This window comes from Capra hircus, chromosome 19 (assembly GCF_001704415.2).
Source record: "Capra hircus breed San Clemente chromosome 19, ASM170441v1, whole genome shotgun sequence".
NCBI classification, from domain to species: Eukaryota; Metazoa; Chordata; class Mammalia; order Artiodactyla; family Bovidae; genus Capra; species Capra hircus.
Window position 1 is genome coordinate 1,936,590 of NC_030826.1, and position 19,593 is coordinate 1,956,182.

At 38.1% G+C, this 19,593-nt stretch overlaps 1 pseudogene; it reads left to right on the top strand.

Annotated features, from left to right (window-relative positions):
• On the top strand, window positions 5,890–16,766 carry LOC102178940 (annotated as a pseudogene).

The window sequence follows — 19,593 nt, forward strand, 5'->3', positions numbered from 1 at the left end:
CCCCAAAGAATTGATGCTTTTTAATAATGGGTTTGGGGTCCCTTGGACAGCAAGGAAATCAAACCAGCCAATCTTAAAGGAATTCAACCCAGAATATTCATGGGAAAGACTGATGCTGAACCTCAAAATACTTTGACTACCTGATGCAAAGAGCTGTCTCATTGGAAAAGATCTTGATGCTGGGAAAGACTTAAGGCAAAAAGAGAGGAGGGTAGCAGAGAATGAGATGATTGGATGGCATCACTGACTCAATGGACACTACTTTCAGCAAACTGTGGGATATAGTGAAGAACAGGGGAACCTGACATGCTGCAGTCCATAGCGTTGAGAAGTTGGAGATGACTTTAGCAAGTGAGCAGCAACAAAGAGAAAATTAGTACAATAGAAATATCAATGAAATTTTTGCTGGGAGTGATGTCACTAAGTAGTGTTCTAAAATTCGTTCAGGAAATATATTTAAGAATATCGAACATAAACCAATAAGATGATGAGTAATGAAAAGTCTTGGGAGATATTGAACTGTAAAGTAAAATCATAATCTCACTTTAATTTAAAGTTTTAATTTAAAATATAAATATATATTTAATTTAAAATATAAATTATTTTAAAGTCATGACTCTATCAATAGGGCACAGGAGACAAATAGCTTCACAAATTTATATGCATCTTATTTAGTATGTTGTTGTTATTCAGTCACTCAGTCATATCTGAATCTGTGCAACCTCATGAACTGCAGCATGCCTGGCTTCCCTGTCCTTTGTGATCTCCTGGAGTTTGCTCAAACTCATGTCCATTGAATCGGTGATGCCATCCAACCATTTCATCCTCTGTCATCCCTTTCTCCTGCCTTCAATCTTTCCAGCAGCATCAGGGTCTTTTACAATGAGTTGACTCTTCACACCAAGTGGCCAAACTATTGGAGCTTCAGTTTCATCATTGGTCCTTCCAATGTATAGTCAGGGTTGATTTCCTTTAGGATTGACTAGCTTGATATCCTTGCTGTTCAAGGGACACTCAAGAATCTTTTCCAGCCTCACAGCTCAAAAGCAGCAATTTTTCAGTGTTCAGGCTTCTTTATGGTTTGATTCTCACACCCATACATGACTATTGGAAATATCATCACTTTGACTGCAGACCTTCATTGGCAAATTGATGTCACTCTTTTTAATATGTTGTCTATGTTTGTCATGGTTTTTTCTTCCAGGGAGGAAGCATCTTTTAATTTCATAGCTTCAATCACCATCTGCAGTTATTTTGGAGCCAAATAAAACAAAATCTGTCACTTTTTCTATTATTTCCCAATCTATGTGCCACGAAGTGATGGAACCATAGGCCATGATCTCAATTTTTGAATGTTGAGTTTGAAGCCAGATTTTTCACTCTCCTCTTTGAGCTTGATCAAGAGGTTCTTTAGTTCCTCTTCACTTTCTGCCATTAGGATGGTGTCATCTATGTATCTGAGGTTATTGATATTTCTCCCAGTAATTTTAATTCCAGCTTAAGCTTCATCCAGCCTGGGAGTTCAAATGATGTACTCTGCATGTTAATTAAATGAGCAAGATTACAATATACAGTCTTGACATGGAACCTCAAAAGATTATTCTGTTATTGCTGAAAACAGCACATTGTTCTAGTTTTACATTTCCTGAAAGAAACCATATCTTAGTCCTACCATAATAAAATATAATAGGACCGTTAATACTTTCAATAGTTAAAGTTTAATCTTCACACAATTATGCAATTTAATAATCAACATGCTCATGTATTTTCAGATAAGATAAATGAGTTTCAGAAATTTTCATGAGCCTGCCTGCTGTGGTAAATTCTCTCATCAGCATCATTTCACTCACTCAGTCATCTCCAACTCTTTGTGACCCCATGGACTTTAGGACAACAGGCTTTCCCTGTCCATCACCGATTCCTGGAGTTTACTTAAACTCATGTCCATTGAGTCGGGGATGCCATCCAACCATCTTATCCTCTGTCACCTCCTTCATCTATGCCTTCAATGCTTCCCAGAATCACAGACTTTTCCAATGAGCCAGATCTTCAAATCAGGTGGCCATTGTACTGGAGTTTCAGCTTCAACATAAGTCCTTCCAATGAATATTAAGGACTGATTTCATTTAGGATTGACTGCTTGGGTCTCCTTGCAGTCCAAGGGACTTTTAAGAGTTTTTGAACATCAGTTCAAAAACTTCAATTATTCGTTGCTCAGCTTTATTTATAGTCCAACTCTTAAATCTATACATGACTCCTGGGAAAAGCATAGCTTTGATTAGATGGGCCTTTGTTGGCAAAATAATATCTCTGCTTTTTAACATGCTGTCTAGGTTGGTCATAGCTTTTCTTCCAAGGAGCAAGCACCTTTTAATCTCATGGCTTCAGTTACCACCTGCAGTAAAATAAAGTCTGTCAATGTTTCCATTGTTTCCCCATCTATTTGCCATGAAGTGATGGGACTGGATACCATGGCCTTAGTTTTCTGAATGCTAAGCTTTAAGTCTGCTTTTTCACTCTACTCTTGCAATTTATCAAGAGGTTCTTTAGTTCTTCTTTGCTTTCTGCCATAAAGGTGGTATCATCTGCATATCTGAGTTTATTGATATTTCTCCCGGCAGTCTTGATTCCAGCTTGTGCTTCATCTAGCCTGGCATTTTGCATGATATGCTCTGCATATGACTTAAATAAGCAGGGTGACAACATACAGCCTTGATGTCCTCCCTTGCCAAATTGCAACCAGTCTCTTGTTCCATGTCCAGTTCTAACTGTTGATCCTTGACCTGCATACAGATTTCTCAGGAAGTATGTAAAGTGGTCTGGTATTTCCATCACTTTAAGAATTTTTCACAGTTTGTTGTGATCCACACAGTCAAAATCTTTGTTATATTCTATAAAGCAGAAGCAGATTTCTTTTTTTTTTTTTTTTCCTGGAACTCTTTCACTTTTTCTATGATTGAACAGATATAGGCAATTTGATCTCTGATTTCCCTGACTTTTCCAAATTTAGCTTGAGCATCAGGAATTTCATGGTTCATGTACTGGTGAAGCCTGGCTTGGAGGATTTTGAGCATAACTTTGCCAGCGTGTGAAATTAGCATAATTGTGCAGTAGTTTGAACATACTTTGGCATTGCCTTTCTTTCAGATTTAAATGACAACAGATCTTTTCCAGTCCTGTGGCTGCTGCTGAGTTCTCCAAATTTGACAGCATATAGAGTGCAGCACTTTCACAGTATTATCTTTTAGGGTTTGAAATAGCTCAACTGGAATTCCACCCCCCTCACTACCTTTGTTCCACCCCCCCCCACTACCTTTGTTCATAGTGATGCTTCCTAGGCCCTCTTGACTTTGCATTCCAGGATGGCTGGCTCTAGGTGAGTGACCACACCATCGTGGTTATCTGGGTCATAAAGATCTTTTTTGTATAGTTCTTCTGTGCATTCTTGCCACCTCTTCTTAATATCTTCTGCTTCCGTTAGGCCCATACAATTTCTGTCCTTAACTGAGGCCATCTTCTCATGAAATGTTCCCATGGTATCTCTAATTTTCTTGAAGAGATCTATAGCCTTTCCCATTCTATTGTTTTCCTCTATTTCTTTGCACTGATCACTGAGGAAGTTTACCTTATCTCTCCTTGCTATTTTTTGGAACTCTGCATTCAAAATGGGCATATCTTCCCTTTTCTCCTTTGCCTTTAGTTTCTCTTCTTTTTTCAGCAATTTGTAAGTCCTCCTCAGACAGCCATTTTGCCTTTTTACATTAGCCAGCATTCAAGTAGTCACATGCGGCAATCACAGATGTTTCTTCATTTATTTATTTCTTCCTAAGGCTGAGTACCGAAGAATTGATGCTTTTGAACTGTGGTGCTGGAGAAGACTCTTGAGAGTCCCTTGGATTGCAAGGAGATCCAACCAGTCAATTCTAAAGAGGATCAGTCCTGGGTGTTCATTGGAAGGACTGATGTTGAAGCTGAAATTCCAATACTTTGGCCACCTGATGTGAAGAGCTGACTCATTGGAAAAGACCCTCATGCTGGGAAAGACTAAGGGCAGGAGGAGAAGGGGATGACAGAGGATGAGATGATTGGATGGTATCACCGACTTAATGGACATGGGTTTGGGTGGATTTGGAGTTGGTGATGGACAGGGAGGCCTGGCGTGCTGTGGTTCATGGGGTCGCAAAGAGTCAGACACGACTGAGAAACTGAAATGAACTAAACTGAACTGAAGCCATAAAAACGTTGACAGTAAGAACAAGCTATACTGTTTCTTTTTGGGAAACATAGAACAATTGACAAACTATTGAATTTCAATTTTAAAAGTGTTGCACTATATCTTTGAATTAGAATGTAGAGACCTAAGAGCAGAATTCCCCAAATGAGCCTTTCCACTAGTAGCTACTTTGAATTCTTTGCTTCTGTTTACTTAGAGAAGGCATTTCTCAGTCAATAGCAGTCTTTCTAAAGTTGTTCTTTCTAAGCGGAGACACTTAAGATGAATATAATAGCCTGATGGGTGAAAATCATAAAATGAAATATTCAAGGCCATGTACATTTTGCTACATTTAATTAAAAACACACTTCTACTGTAATGCCCCATTAAATAAAAAAGAATGCAAGAAGAATGTAAACAATATTTTTATTAAATAATAGGTTATTTTATTGGTTTTATGATGTTCATATGATGAACAGATGTTTATTTTTATAAATTTACATTAAAAAAGAAAACATTGCATAAATCTTGCCTAAAATACTAGATAGAAGCAAGCATTTTTTTCATGATTAATGCTTTATTGAAGTCTTCAAAAATTTTTCAAAAATCTGAGATTATACTATGTATGCTCTTTTGTAGTCTGATTTATCCCAGCACCAGTGAATTTTCCAATGATTCAGCTGTTCACATCAGATAACCAAAATTATTTCCCTGATGCTGGGAAAGATTGAGGGTGGAAGGAGAAGAGGGTGTCAGAGGATGAGATGGATGAATGGCATCACCAACGCAATGGACATAAATTTTGGCAAACTTCAGGAGATAGTGAGGGACAGAGAGGTCTGGCATTTGGCAGTCCATGGTATCTCATAGAGTTGAACACAACCTGGGTGGCTGAATAACAAAAGCTTTGGTTTTTAATTGCTAATATAAATTGAGATTTTTTTTTCTTTTTGTTATATATTCTTCTAAAGAATTATTTCTAATATTTGTCTATGAAGGTACTATATGTATAATGTAATTTAACCATTTCCTTGTAATTAGTTATTGTGACAACTAATATTTCATGAAATATAATGAAATTAAAACTGTAGTAAACAAGTTTTTGATAAATGATAGTCGAGGAATTCATTGCCAAAATGTTGAGGTCCTTGTTTGAAAGACTTGTGACATATTTTGTCAAATACACAATACCTTCCAGACCTTATAAAGTAATGTTCGTTGCATGTGTGTGTTAGCCTATATAGCCTTTCCAGTACTAGATATTTTCATTAAAATAGCTTTGAAAAAGGTGACAGCTGAAAATTCTACCTAATGTCTGAATACATTGCATTCAGTTAACATTGAACCTGATTATTGTGTGCATATGTATATAAAACCACATCTAATCCCTTGACAGTTTAAAAAAATGAAGAGACATCACTTTTCCAATAAAGGGCCATACAGTCAAAGCTATGGTCTTTCCAGGAGTTATGTAGAAATGTGAGAGTTGGGCCATAAAAAAAGCTGAGCACTGAATAATTTAGGCTTTTGATGCTGGAGAAGATTTTTGAGAGTCCCTTGAACAGCAAGGAGATCCAATCCATGCATCTTTTTTTTTTTTCATACATACTGCTTCAAAAAGCTGCTGCTACCCCACGTTCAATGTCAGGAGCAGAGGTCATGTGGAGATACCCCACATGCAAGGTAAGAGAAACCCCAGAAAGACAGTAGGCACTGAGAGAGGGCATCAGAGGGCAGACAGACTGAAACCACAGTCATAGAAACCTAACAACAACAACAACAACAACAACAACAAACAATTTGATCACATGGACCACAACCTTGTTTAACTCAATGAAACTAAGGCATGCCATGTAGGGCCACCCAAGAGTGACAGGTGATGGTGGAGAGTTCTGAGAAAGTGTGATCAACTGGAGTAAAGAATGACAAACCACTTCAGTATTCTTGCCTTGAGAACCACATGAACAGTATGAAAAAGCAAAAAGATAGGACATTGAAAGATGAACTTCCCAGGTCAGTAGGTGCCCAATATGTTACTGGAGATCAATGGAGAAATAACTTCAGAAAGAGTGAAAGGACAGAGCCAAAGAAAAAACAACACCCAGTTGTGGATGTGACTGGTAATGGATGCAAGGTTCAATGCTGTAAAGAGCAATATTGCATAAGAATCTGGAATGTTAGGTCCATGAATCAAGGCAAATTGGAAATGGTCAAACAGGAGATGGCAAGAGTGAATGTCGAAATTGTAGGAATCAGCAAACTAAAATGGACAGAAATTTAACTCAGATGACCATTATATCTACTATTGTGAGAAAGAATCCTTTAGAAGAAATGGAGTAGCCATCATAGTCAACAAAAGAGTCCAAAATGCAGTACTTGGATGCAATCTCAAAAAAGACAGAATGATTTCTGTTCATTTCCAAGGCAAAACATGCAATATCACAGTAATCTAAGTCTATGCCCTGACCAGTAATGATGAAGAAGCTGAAATTGAACAGTTCTATGAAGACCTACAAGACCTTTTAGAAATAACATCCAAAAAAGATTTCCTTTTCATTATACAGGACTGGAATGAAAAAGGAAGTCAAGAACCCCCTGGGAATAACAGGCAGATTTGCCTTGGGGACAGAATAAAGCAGGGCAAAGGCTAATGGAGTTTTGCCAAGAGAACACGCTGGTCATAGCAAACACCTTCTTCCACCACAAGAGAAGACTGTACAGATGGACATCACCAGATGGCCAACACTAAAATCAGATAGATTATATGTTTTGCAGCCAAAGATGGAGAAGCTCTATACAGTCAGCACAAACAAGACCGGGAGATGACTGTGGCTCAGATCATGAACTCCTTATTGCCAAATTCAGACTTAAATTGAAGAATGTGGGGAAAACCATTAGACCATTCAGGTATGACCTAATTAAATCCCTTATGATTATACAGTGGAAGTGAGAAATATCTTTAAGGGACTAGATCTGAGAGACAGAGTGCCTGGTGAACTATGGACAAAGGTTTGGGACATTATATAGGTGACAGGAAGCAAGACAATAACCAAGAAAAATAAATACAAAACAGTAAAATGGCTATCTGAGGAGGCCTTACAAATAGCTGTAAAAGAAGAAAAGCCAAAATCATTGGAGAAAAGGAAAGATATACCCATTTGAATGAACAGTCCCAAAGAATAGCAAGGAGAGATAAGAACGCCTTTCTCAATGATCAATGCAAAGAAATAGAGGAAAACAATAGAATGGGAAAGGCTAGAGATCTGTTCAAGAAAATTAGTGATACCAAGGGAACACTTCTTACAACGATGTGCTCAATAAAGGACAGAAATGGTATGGACCTAACAGAAGCAGAAGATATTAAGAAGAGGTGGCAAGAATACACAGAAGAACTATAGGAAAAAGACCTTTATGACCCAGATAATCACGATGGTGTGATAACTCACCTAGAGCCAGACATCCTGGAATGTGAAGTCAAGTGGGCCTTAGGAAGCATCACCACAAACAAAGCTAGTGGAGGTGATGGAATTTCAGTGGAGCTATTCCAAATCCTAAAAGATGATGCTGTGAAAGTGCTACACTAAATATGCCAACAAATCTGGAAAACTAAGCAGTGGCCACAGGACTGGAAAAGGTCAGTTTTCATTTTGATCCCAAAGAAAGGCAATGCCAAAGAATGCTCAAAGTACCACACAATTGCACTCGTCTCACACGATAGCAAAGCAGTGATCAAAACTCTCCAAGCGAGGTGTCAATTATACATGAATCATGAACTTCCAAGTATTCAAGCTAGTTTTAGAAAAGGCAGAGGAACCAGAGATCAAATTGCCAAGCATCTGCTGGATTATCAAAAAAGCAAGAGAGTTACAGAAAAACATCTATTTCTGCTTTATTGACTATGCCGAAGCCTTTGACTGTGTGGATCACAATAAACTGTGGAAAATTCTGAAAGAGATGGGAATCCCAGACCACCTGACCTGCCTCTTGAGAAACCTGTATGCAGGTCAGGAAGCAACAGTTCAAACTGGACATGGAACAACAGACTGTTTCCAACTTGGAAAAGGAATACTTCAAGGCAGTATATTGTCACCAGGCTTATTTAACTTATATGCAAAGTACATAATGAGAAACACTGGGCTGGATGAAACACAAGCTGGAATCAAGCTTGCCTGGAGAGATACCAAAAACCTCAGATATGCAGATGACACCACACTTATGCCAGAAAGTAAAGAACTAAAGAGCTTCTTGATGAAAGTGAAAGAGGAGAGTTAAAAAGTTGGCTTAAAACTCAACATTCAGAAAACTAAGATCATGGCATCTGGTCCCATCACTTCATGAAAAATAGATAGGGAAAAAGTGGAAACAGCGGCTGACTTTTTTTTTTTTTTTATTCCAAAATCACTGCAGATGGTGACTGCAGCCATGAAAATAGACATTTACTCCTTGGGAGGAAAGTTGTGACCAACTTAGACAGCAGATTAAAAAGCAGAGAGATTACTTTGCCAACAATGGTCCATCTAGTCAAGGCTATGATTTTTCCAGTAGTCACGTATGGATGTGAGAGATGGGCTATAAAGAAAGCTGAGCATCAAAGAATTGATTCTATTGAACTGTGTTGTTGGGGAAGACTCTTGAGAATCTCTTAGTCTGCAAGGAGATCCAATCCATTCAATCCCAAAGGAGATCAGTCCTGGGTGTTCATTTTAATGGCTGATGTTCAAGCTGAAACTGCAATACTCTAGCCACCTCATGTGAAGAACTGACTCATTTGAAAAGACCCAAATGCTGGGGATGATTGTGGGTAGGAGGAGAAGGGGACAACAGAGGATGAAATGGTTAGATGGCATCACCGACTCAATGGACATGAATTTGGGTTACCTCTGGAAGTTGGTGATGGACAGGGAGGCCTGGCGTGCTGCAGTCCATGAGGTTTCAAAGAGTTGGACATGACTGAGGGACTGAACTGAACTGAAAAAGCTGCTCATATATTAGAACAAATGCTCCTTGGATTGTCTTTATAATGCAAAAATTACTTTATTTTTAAATTTACTTTTATGTATTAATGCATAACTTTTTTCCTTGTTTTAACTCATTTTTTAAATTATAATACACAAATTTACAGAAACACACGTACATACACAGAAAAAAAAAACAATATTGCAATTTAATGTCTATATTATTAGCTGAGAGTTGTCCATAACATTCCTTATTATTATTTTTTGTCTGTAAAATATGTAATGATGTCACCTCAATTATTTTCATAATTGATAACTTGTGTTTCTCTCTTTCTTTTTTTCCTGGTATATCTGTCTTTGATGTTTCATCAATTTTATTGATCATATCAAAGATTTAGGTTTGGTTTCAAAAAGCAAGCACTAGAGGAAATATTAATGGATTGATAATATATGTAATATAATACCAGACCACCTGACCTGCCTCTTGAGAAACCTGTATGCAAGTCAGGAAGCAACAGTTAGAACTGGGCATGGAACAACAGACTAGTTTCACATAGGAAAAGGAGTACATCAAGGCTGTATATTGTCACCCTGCTTATTTCACTTCTATGCAGAGTACATCATGAGAAATGCTGGACTGGAAGAAACACAAGCTGGAATCAAGATTGCCAGGAGAAATATCAATAACCTCAGATATGCAAATTACACCACCCTTATGGCAGAAAGTGAAGAGGAACTAAAAAGATTCTTGATGAAACTGAAAGAGGAGAGTGACAAAGTTGCCTTAAAGCTCAACATTCAGAAAACGAATATCACGGCATCCGGTCCCATCACTTAATGGGAAACAGATGGGGAAACAGTGGAAAAAGTGTCAGACTTTATTTTGGGGTGCTCCAAAATCACTGCAGATGGTGATTGCAGCCATGAAATTAAAAGACGCTTACTCCTTGGGAGAAAAGTTATGACCAACCTAGAAAGCATATTCAAAAGCAGAGACATTACTTTGTCGACTAAGGTCTGTCTAGTCAAGACTCTGGTTTCTCCTGTGGTCATGTATGGATGTGAGAGTTGGACTGTGAAGAAGGCTGAGCACCGAAGAATTGATGCTTTTGAACTGTGGTGTGGGAGAAGACTCTTGAGAGTCCCTTGGACTGCAAGGGGATCCAACCAGTCCATTCTGTAGGAGATCAGTCTTGGGATTTCTTTGGAAGGAATGATGCTGAAGCTGAAAACTCCAGTACTTTGGCCACCTCATGCGAAAAGTTGACTTATTGGAAAAGACTGTGATGCTGGGAGGGATTAGGGGCAGGAAGATAAGGGGACGATAGAGGATGAGATGGTTGGATGGCATCACTGACTCGATGGACGTGAGTCTGAGTGAACTCCGGGAGATGGTGGTGGACAGGGAGGCCTGGTGCTGCGATTCATGGGGTTGCAAGGAGTCAGACATGACTAAGCGACTGAACTGAACTGAAGCACACACACACACACAACTGTACGACATACAAAATAATAGCACAATTCTATAAAAATTATGTAGGTTTGTTATTTATTTCTAAGAGTTTTTTGGTACCATAATTCATGTACCATGCCACAGAATGCATCCATTCAAAGTGTACAATTCAATGTTTGTTTGTTTGTTTGTTTGTTTTTTATTTCACAGATATATGTAATCATCACCACAATCAATTTTGTTTTCTTTTGCATTTTTTAAGTTAAAGTATAGGTGTTTTACACTGCTGTATCAGTTTCCATTATACAGCAAAATAAATCAACTATATGTATACATTTATCCCCTCTTTTCTTAAATTTCCTTCCCATTTTCACCACAAAACACTGAGTTCCCTGTGCTATAAAGAAAGTTCCCATTAGTTATCTATTTTATACATGAAAGTGAAAGTGAGAGTGTTTTTTGTTCTGTTTTGTCTCTTTGTGACCCCATGGACTGTAGCCTGTCAGGCTCCTCTGTCTCAGAATTCTTCAGGCAAGAATACTAGAATGAGTTGCCATTTCTTTCTCCAGGGAATCTTCCAAACCCAGGGATCAAACCCAGGACTCCAGCATTGCAGGCAGATTCTTTACCATTTGAGCCACTAGAGCAGCCCATTTTATACATAATACTGTCTATATGTCAACTCAAATCTCCTAATTTCTCCCTTTCCCTCTTACCCATATATTTGTTCTGTACATCTCTATTTCTACTTTGCAAATAAAATCACCTATACAATTTTTTTCTAGATTCCACATATATGTTTTAATATGCTATTTGTTTTTTCCTCTATTTGGATTCACTTTATATGTCAGTCTCTAGGTCCATCCACATCTCTGCTAAAGACACAATGTTTATTGCCTTTAATGCTGAGTAATATTCCATTGTATATATGTACTACATCTTCTGTATCCATTATTCTTTTTATAGACATTTAGGTTGCTTTCATGTTCTGGTTATTGTGAATATTACTTCCATGAACACTTGGCTGCATGCAGCTTTTTAAATTATAATTTTCTCTGAGTATATGTCCAGGAGCGGGATTGCTGGGTTATATCGTAGCTCTATTTTTAGCTTTTTAAGGAACAGCCACACTGTTCTCCATAGTGGCTGTATCAATTTACATTCCCATCAAAGGTGTAAGATAATTCCATTTTCTCCACACTCTCTCTAGCATTTATTGTTTGTAGATATTTTGATGATGGCCATTCTGAGAATTTAACTTTATACCATATTGTAACTTTGATTTGAATTTCTCTAATAATTAGAAATGTTGATATTTCTTCATATGTTTGATGCCCATCTGTATGTCTGCTTTAGTGAAATATCTATTTAAGTCTTCACCCGTTGTTTGATTCAGTTTCTCTTTTTGATATTGAGCTGCATGAGCTGTTCATACATTTTGGAGATTAATCTCTTGTCAATTGCTTTGTTTGCAAATATTTTCTCCCATTCTGAAGGTTGTTTTGTAATCTTGTTTGTGGATTTATTTGGTGTGCAAAAGCTATTCAGTTTAATTAGGTCTCATTTGTCTATTTTTTTAATTTTTATTTTTACTTTATTTTACTTTACAATACTGTATTGGTTTTGCCATACATTGACATGAATCCTCCACGGGTGTACATTCGATCCCAAACATGAACCCCCATCCCACCTCCCTCCCAACAACATCCCTCTGGGTCATCCCCGTGCACCAGCACCAAGCATGCTGTATCCTGCTTCGGACATAGACTGGTGATTTTACTTTCATTACTTTAGGAAGTGAATCAAAAAAGTCTTTGTGTTGTGTATGTCAGAGTGTTTTACCTATGCTTTTCTCTGAAAGTTTTATAGTGTCCTGATTTACATTTAGACATTTAATCAATTGTGTCTGTGTGTGTGTGTGTGTGTGTGTGTGGTGTTATGGAGTGTTCTAATTTTGTTCTTTTATATGTAGCCGTCCAGTTTTCACAACACATTTGTTGAAGAGGTTGTCTTTTCTCCCTTTCTCCTTTCTCATTGATTAGGTGACATTGGGTGGGTGGGTTTGTTTATGGACTTTCTATCCTATGCTGTTAATATGTTGTTGTTGTTGTTGTTGTTTCTCTCTCTCTCTCTTTTTTTCTATTTTTTAATTTTTTTATTTTTTTTAAATTTTAAAATCTTTAATTCTTACATGCATTCCCAAACATGAACCCCCCTCCCACCTCCCTCCCCACAACATCTCTCTGGGTCATCCCCATGCACCAGCCCCAAGCAAGCTGCACCCTATGTCAGACATGGACTGGTGATTCAATTCTTACATGACAGTATACATGTTAGAATTCCCATTCTCCCAAATCATCCCACCCTCTCCCTCTCCCTCTGAGTCCAAAAGTCCGGTATACACATCTGTGTCTTTTTTCCTGTCTTGCATACAGGGTCGTCATTGCCATCTTCCTAAATTCCATATATATGTGTTAGTATACTGTATTGGTGTTTTTCTTTCTGGCTGTATAATTGGCTCCAGTTTCATCCATCTCATCAGAACTGATTCAAATGAATTCTTTTTAATGGCTGAATAATACTCCATTGTGTATATGTACCACAGCTTTCTTATCCATTCATCTGCTGATGGACATCTAGGTTGTTTCCATGTCCTGGCTATTGTAAACAGTGCTGCGATGAACATTGGGGTACATGTGTCTCTTTCAATTCTGGTTTCCTCGGTGTGTATGCCCAGAAGTGGGATTGCTGGGTCATAAGGTAGTTCTATTTGCAATTTTTTAAGGAATCTCCACACTGTTCTCCATAGTGGCTGTACTAGTTTGCATTCCCACCAACAGTGTAGGAGGGTTCCCTTTTCTCCACACCCTCTCCAGCATTTATTGCTTGTAGATTTTTGGATCGCAGCCATTCTGACTGGTGTGAAGTGGTACCTCATTGTGGTTTTGATTTGCATTTCTCTAATAATGAGTGATGTTGAGCATCTTTTCATGTGTTTGTTAGCCATCCGTATGTCTTCTTTGGAGTAATGTCTATTTAGTTCTTTAGCCCATTTTTTGATTGGGTCGTTTATTTTTCTGGAATTGAGCTGCATAAGTTGCTTGTATATTTTTGAGATTAGTTGTTTGTCAGTTGTTTCAGTTGCTATTATTTTCTCCCATTCAGAAGGCTGTCTTTTCACCTTGCTTATATTTTCCTTTGTTGTACAGAAGCTTTTAATTTTAATTAGATCCCATTTGTTTATTTTTGCTTTTATTTCCAGAATTCTGGGAGGTGGATCATAGAGGATCCTGCTGTGATTTATGTCTGAGAGTGTTTTGCCTATGTTCTCCTCTAGGAGTTTTATAGTTTCTGATCTTACATTTAGATCTTTAATCCATTTTGAGTTTATTTTTGTGTACGGTGTTAGAAAGTGATCTAGTTTCATTCTTTTACAAGTGGTTGACCAGTTTTCCCAGCACCACTGTTAAAGTGATTGTCTTTACTCCATTGTATATTCTTGCCTCCTTTGTCAAAGATAAGGTGTCCATATGTGTGTGGATTTATCTCTGGGCTTTCTATTTTGTTCCATTGATCTATATGTCTGTCTTTGTGCCAGTACCATACTGTCTTGATGACAGTGGCTTTGTAGTAGAGCCTGAAGTCAGGCAAGTTGATTCCTCCAGTTCCATTCTTCTTTCTCAAGATTGCTTTGGCTATTCGAGGTTTTTTGTATTTCCATACAAATCTTGAAATTATTTGTTCTAGTTCTGTGAAAAATGTGGCTGATAGCTTGACAGGGATTGCATTGAATTTGTAAATTGCTTTGGGTAGTATACTCTTTTTCACTATATTGATTCTTCCGATCCATGAACATGGTATATTTCTCCATCTATTAGTGGAGAAACTTTTCATCTTTAACCTAGATGTTTTATCATCAGTGCTGTATAGATGGAGAAGTCTAGAGGCTACTGTAAAAATAAAACTGAAAACCAGAAGCAGGAGGCTTAAATCCAAAGCCTGAAAACATTAGAGAACTCTTGAATTCAAGGAACATTAAGCAATAGGAGCCCATCTAATGCCTTCATACCTACACCGAAACCAAGTTCCACCCAAGGGCCAACAAATTCCAAAACAAGACATACCACGCAAATTCTCCAGCAACACAGGAACACTCCCCTGAGCTTCAATATACAGGCAGCTCAAAATTATCCCAAAACCTTTGATGTCTCGTAACCCATTACGGGTCACTCCACTGCACTCCAGAGAGAAGAAACCCAGCTCCACCCACCAAAACTCCAACACAAGCCTCCCTAACCAGGAAACCTTGACAAGCCACTGATAGAAACCCACCCAAAGTGAGGAAGCTCCATAATAAAGAGAACTCCACAAATTCCCAGAATATAGAAAGGCCACCCCAAACGCAGCAATATAACCAAGATGAAGAGACAGAGGAATACACAGCAGGTAAAGGAACAGGAGAGTTGCCCACCAAACCAAACAAAAGTGGAAGAAGTAGGGAATCTACCGGAGAAGGAATTCCGAATATTGATAGTGAAAATGATCCAAAATCTTGAAATCAAAATGGAATCACAGATAAATAGGCTAGAGACAAGGATTGAGAAGATGCAAGAAAGGTTTAACAAGGACCTAGAAGAAATAAAAAAGAGTCAAAATATAATGAATAATGCAATAAATGAGATCAGAAACACTTTTTTTCTATTTCTGTGATAGTACCATACAGTCTCACTTACTGCAGCTTTGTAGTATCATCTGAAACCAAGGAGCCTGATTCATCCAGCCTATGCCTTTCTTTCTCAAGATAGTTTTGGCTATTTGGGGTCTTTTGTGTTTCCATACAAATTGTAAATTGTTTTATTCTAATTCTGTGAAAAATGTCATTGCTAATTTGATAGGATTGCATTAAAACTATGGGTTACTTTGGATATTGTAGTCATTTTCACATCATTGATTCTTCTAATCCCACAATATGATATATCATTTTGTCTGTGTCATCTTTGATTAATTTCATCACTATCTTATAGCTTTCTTTCAACTGGTATCTTGCCTTGTTTTTAAAAGAAATGACTGATGGAAAAGCAAGGCAGGAGTAGCAGGGGTGTGAGTATTGACCACAAGGGTGGTGGAGACAAAGCAGGCCACAAGAAGTAGCACAGGCAGTCCAGTTGAGCCATAAATGCCACTGCTGGGAAGATCACTGGAAGCTGGGTAGCCAGTCAGTAGCTCTGCATCTTGGAAGAAACATAATCCTGCTCAAGAGTATGGGGTCATCCTACCTATGTCTGTAGAAGAATATCAAGTAGAGCAGCTGTATTCCATGGCTGGGGCCAGTGGAAATGAAATGGGTGATGGTGAAAATGTGAAGGTCTTGGCAAACACCACCTATGAAAAGAACAGTGAGAAAGGCCACTACACACACACACACACACACACACACACACACACACACAATGTCTACCACTTACAGAGCAAATTGTCCATATTTGTTCAAATGCTGGTCCAAGAAGGAACCATGAATATATTTGAAAAAGCATGGCATGATAACTCTTATTGCAGACCTGTCAATATAAGTGAGTACATGAAAGAAGGCTTTTTGATTAAAATTGAAACCTGGCAAAAACCAGATCTTGGCACCCAGGAGAATGTACATTAACTGGAGACTCAGGCATGGAAACATGTGGAAGCCATTATATAGACATTGTAGATAGAGACAAAGTACTTAGTAAGCATTACAAAGCAGAAGAAGACTCAGAATAATTTAAATATTTCAAAACAGGCCAAGGACTATTGAGTCCTAATTGGAATCAAGAACTTATAAATCAGAGAGATATTCCATACTTGTGTGCATACAAACTGGACATTGTAAAGTTCAAGTGGTGGGGGATGCTTGCAGAATAAAGTGGAAAAACTTACTAGAAAGCAAACATGGCATCTGTTTACAACAAACAGACATCTGTTTGGTCTGCTCAATAAGTGGGTTGACCTGACTATGGACAACATTCAAAGGATGGAAGAAAGGAAGAGACAGCCAGGTGAGATGAGAGAGAACGATCCAGTGAAAGGAATGATGGCAGATGACTAAATCCATCCCTCCTATTTCTGTACCTTTTGCAAGACAGAGGTCAACAGGAAGGCACAGCAGCTCCACCCTCCCAAATGACAGAGCATGCAGAATCAGCCTTTCTGTGCCCATCCTCCAGGCAACTTTAAATCCCTTACTGTAGCTAATTCCAAATGCCACTTAATATTGTGAACAATTAAGCCATCTAGTATTATGAAACCCCTGTCTGAAAGCCTGAACTTCTGAGACACGTGCCTATATTAACAGTTCCTCCCTTTTCAACCACTGTGTTCTCAACACATGTATGTGCCCACCCCTTTATTTCCAAGTGACATATTTATTTAATGTGATGACTTTTTAAAATTAATTTAATTGACCAATAAGTATTTTACAGTTTTGGGATGGTTTTTGCCATGAATCAGCCACAGGTACACATATGTTCCCTCATCCTGAAACCCCCTCCCACATCCCTCCCAATCCTATCCTTCTGGGTTGCCTCAGAGCACTGGCTTTGGGTACCTTGCTTCATGCATCGAACTTGCACTGGCCATCTGTTTTACATATGATAATATACATGTTTCAATGTTTTTCTCTCAAGTCATCCCACCCTCACCTTACCCCGCTGAGTTCAAAATATGTTTTTATTGTATGTGTCTTTTTTGGTGCCCTGCATTTAGAATCATTGGCACCATCATTCTAAATTCCATATATATGTGTTAATATACAGTATTTGTCTTTCTCTTTCTGACGTGCTTCACTCTGTGTAATAGGCTCCAGTTTCATCCCCTTTATTAGAACTGACTCAAGTGCATTCCTTTTATAGCTGAGTAATATTCATTTTGTATGTGAATCACAACTTCTTTACCCATTCATCTCCTGATGGACATCTAGGTTTCTTCCATATCGTCACTATTGTAAACAGTGATATAATGAACATTGGGGCACAGGTGTCTCTTTCAATTATGGTTTCTTTGGAATATAAGCCCAGCAGTGGGATTTCTTAGCTGAATGGCAGTTCTATTCCCAATTTTTTCAGGGAATTTTTTCAGGGAAACAGTATTCCACACTGTTTTCCATAGTGGCTGTTCCAGTTTGCATTCCCACCAACAGCATAAGAAGGTTCCCTTTGCTTCTCATGCTCTCCAGCATTTATTGTTCACAGAATTTTTGATGATGGCCACTCGGACGAGCATAAGATAGTAACTCAAAGTGGTTTTGATTTGCATTTATCTAATAATGAGTCATGTTGAGCAACTTTTCATGTGTTTTTTTGGCATCTGTAAGTCTTCTTTGGAGAAATGTCCATTTAGGTCTTTTCCCCATTTTTTGGTTGGGTTGTTCGTTTTTCTGGTATTGAGCTGCATGAGCTGCTTGTGTATTTTGGAGGCTAATTCCTTGTCAATTGTTTTGTTTGCTATTTTTTCTCCCATTCTGTGGGGTGTCTTTTCACTTTGTTTATAGTTTCTTTCATTGTGCAGAAGCTTTTAAATTTAATCAGGTCCCATTTGTTTATTTTTGTTTTTATTTCCATTACTCTGGGAGGTGGGTCATAGAAGATCTTGGTTCATTTACATCAGAAAGTGTTTTGCCTATGTTTTCCTCTAAGAGTTTTACAGTATTTGGATTTAAATTTATCTCTTTAATCCATTTTGAGTTTATTTTTGTGCATGGAATTATTTTTTTTTTGCATGTATCATTTTTTTTTTAATTTTTTATTTTTTTTTTAAATTTTTAAATCTTTAATTCTTACATGCGTTCCCAAACATGAACCCCCCTCCCACCTCCCTCCCCACAACATCTCTCTGGGTCATCCCCATGCACCAGCCCCAAGCAAGCTGCACCCTACGTCAGACATGGACTGGCGATTCAATTCTTACATGACAGTATACATGTTAGAATTCCCATTCTCCCAAATCATCCCACCCTCTCCCTCTCCCTCTGAGTCCAAAAGTCTGGTATACACATCTGTGTCTTTCTTCCTGTCTTGCATACAGGGTCGTCATTGCCATCTTCCTAAATTCCATATATATGTGTTAGTATACTGTATTGGTGTTTTTCTTTCTGGCTTACTTCACTCTGTATAATTGGCTCCAGTTTCACCCATCTCATCAGAACTGATTCAAATGAATTCTTTTTAACGGCTGAATAATACTCCATTGTGTATATGTACCACAGCTTTCTTATCCATTCATCTGCTGATGGACATCTAGGTTGTTTCCATGTCCTGGCTATTGTAAACAGTGCTGCGATGAACATTGGGGTACATGTGTCTCTTTCAATTCTGGTTTCCTCGGTGTGTATGCCCAGAAGTGGGATTGCTGGGTCATAAGGTAGTTCTATTTGCAATTTTTTAAGGAATCTCCACACTGTTCTCCATAGTGGCTGTACTAGTTTGCATTCCCACCAACAGTGTAGGAGGGTTCCCTTTTCTCCACACCCTCTCCAGCATTTATTGCTTGCAGATTTTTGGATCGCAGCCATTCTGACTGGTGTGAAGTGGTACCTCATTGTGGTTTTGATTTGCATTTCTCTAATAATGAGTGATGTTGAGCATCTTTTCATGTGTTTGTTAGCCATCCGTATGTCTTCTTTGGAGAAATGTCTACTTAGTTCTTTAGCCCATTTTTTGATTGGGTCGTTTATTTTTCTGGAATTGAGCTGCATAAGTTGCTTGTATATTTTTGAGATTAGTTGTTTGTCAGTTGTTTCAGTTGCTATTATTTTCTCCCATTCAGAAGGCTGTCTTTTCACCTTGCTTATATTTTCCTTTGTTGTACAGAAGCTTTTAATTTTAATTAGATCCCATTTGTTTATTTTTGCTTTTATTTCCAGAATTCTGGGAGGTGGATCATAGAGGATCCTGCTGTGATTTACCTAAAGAAACTAAAGACCTATATATAGAAAACTATAA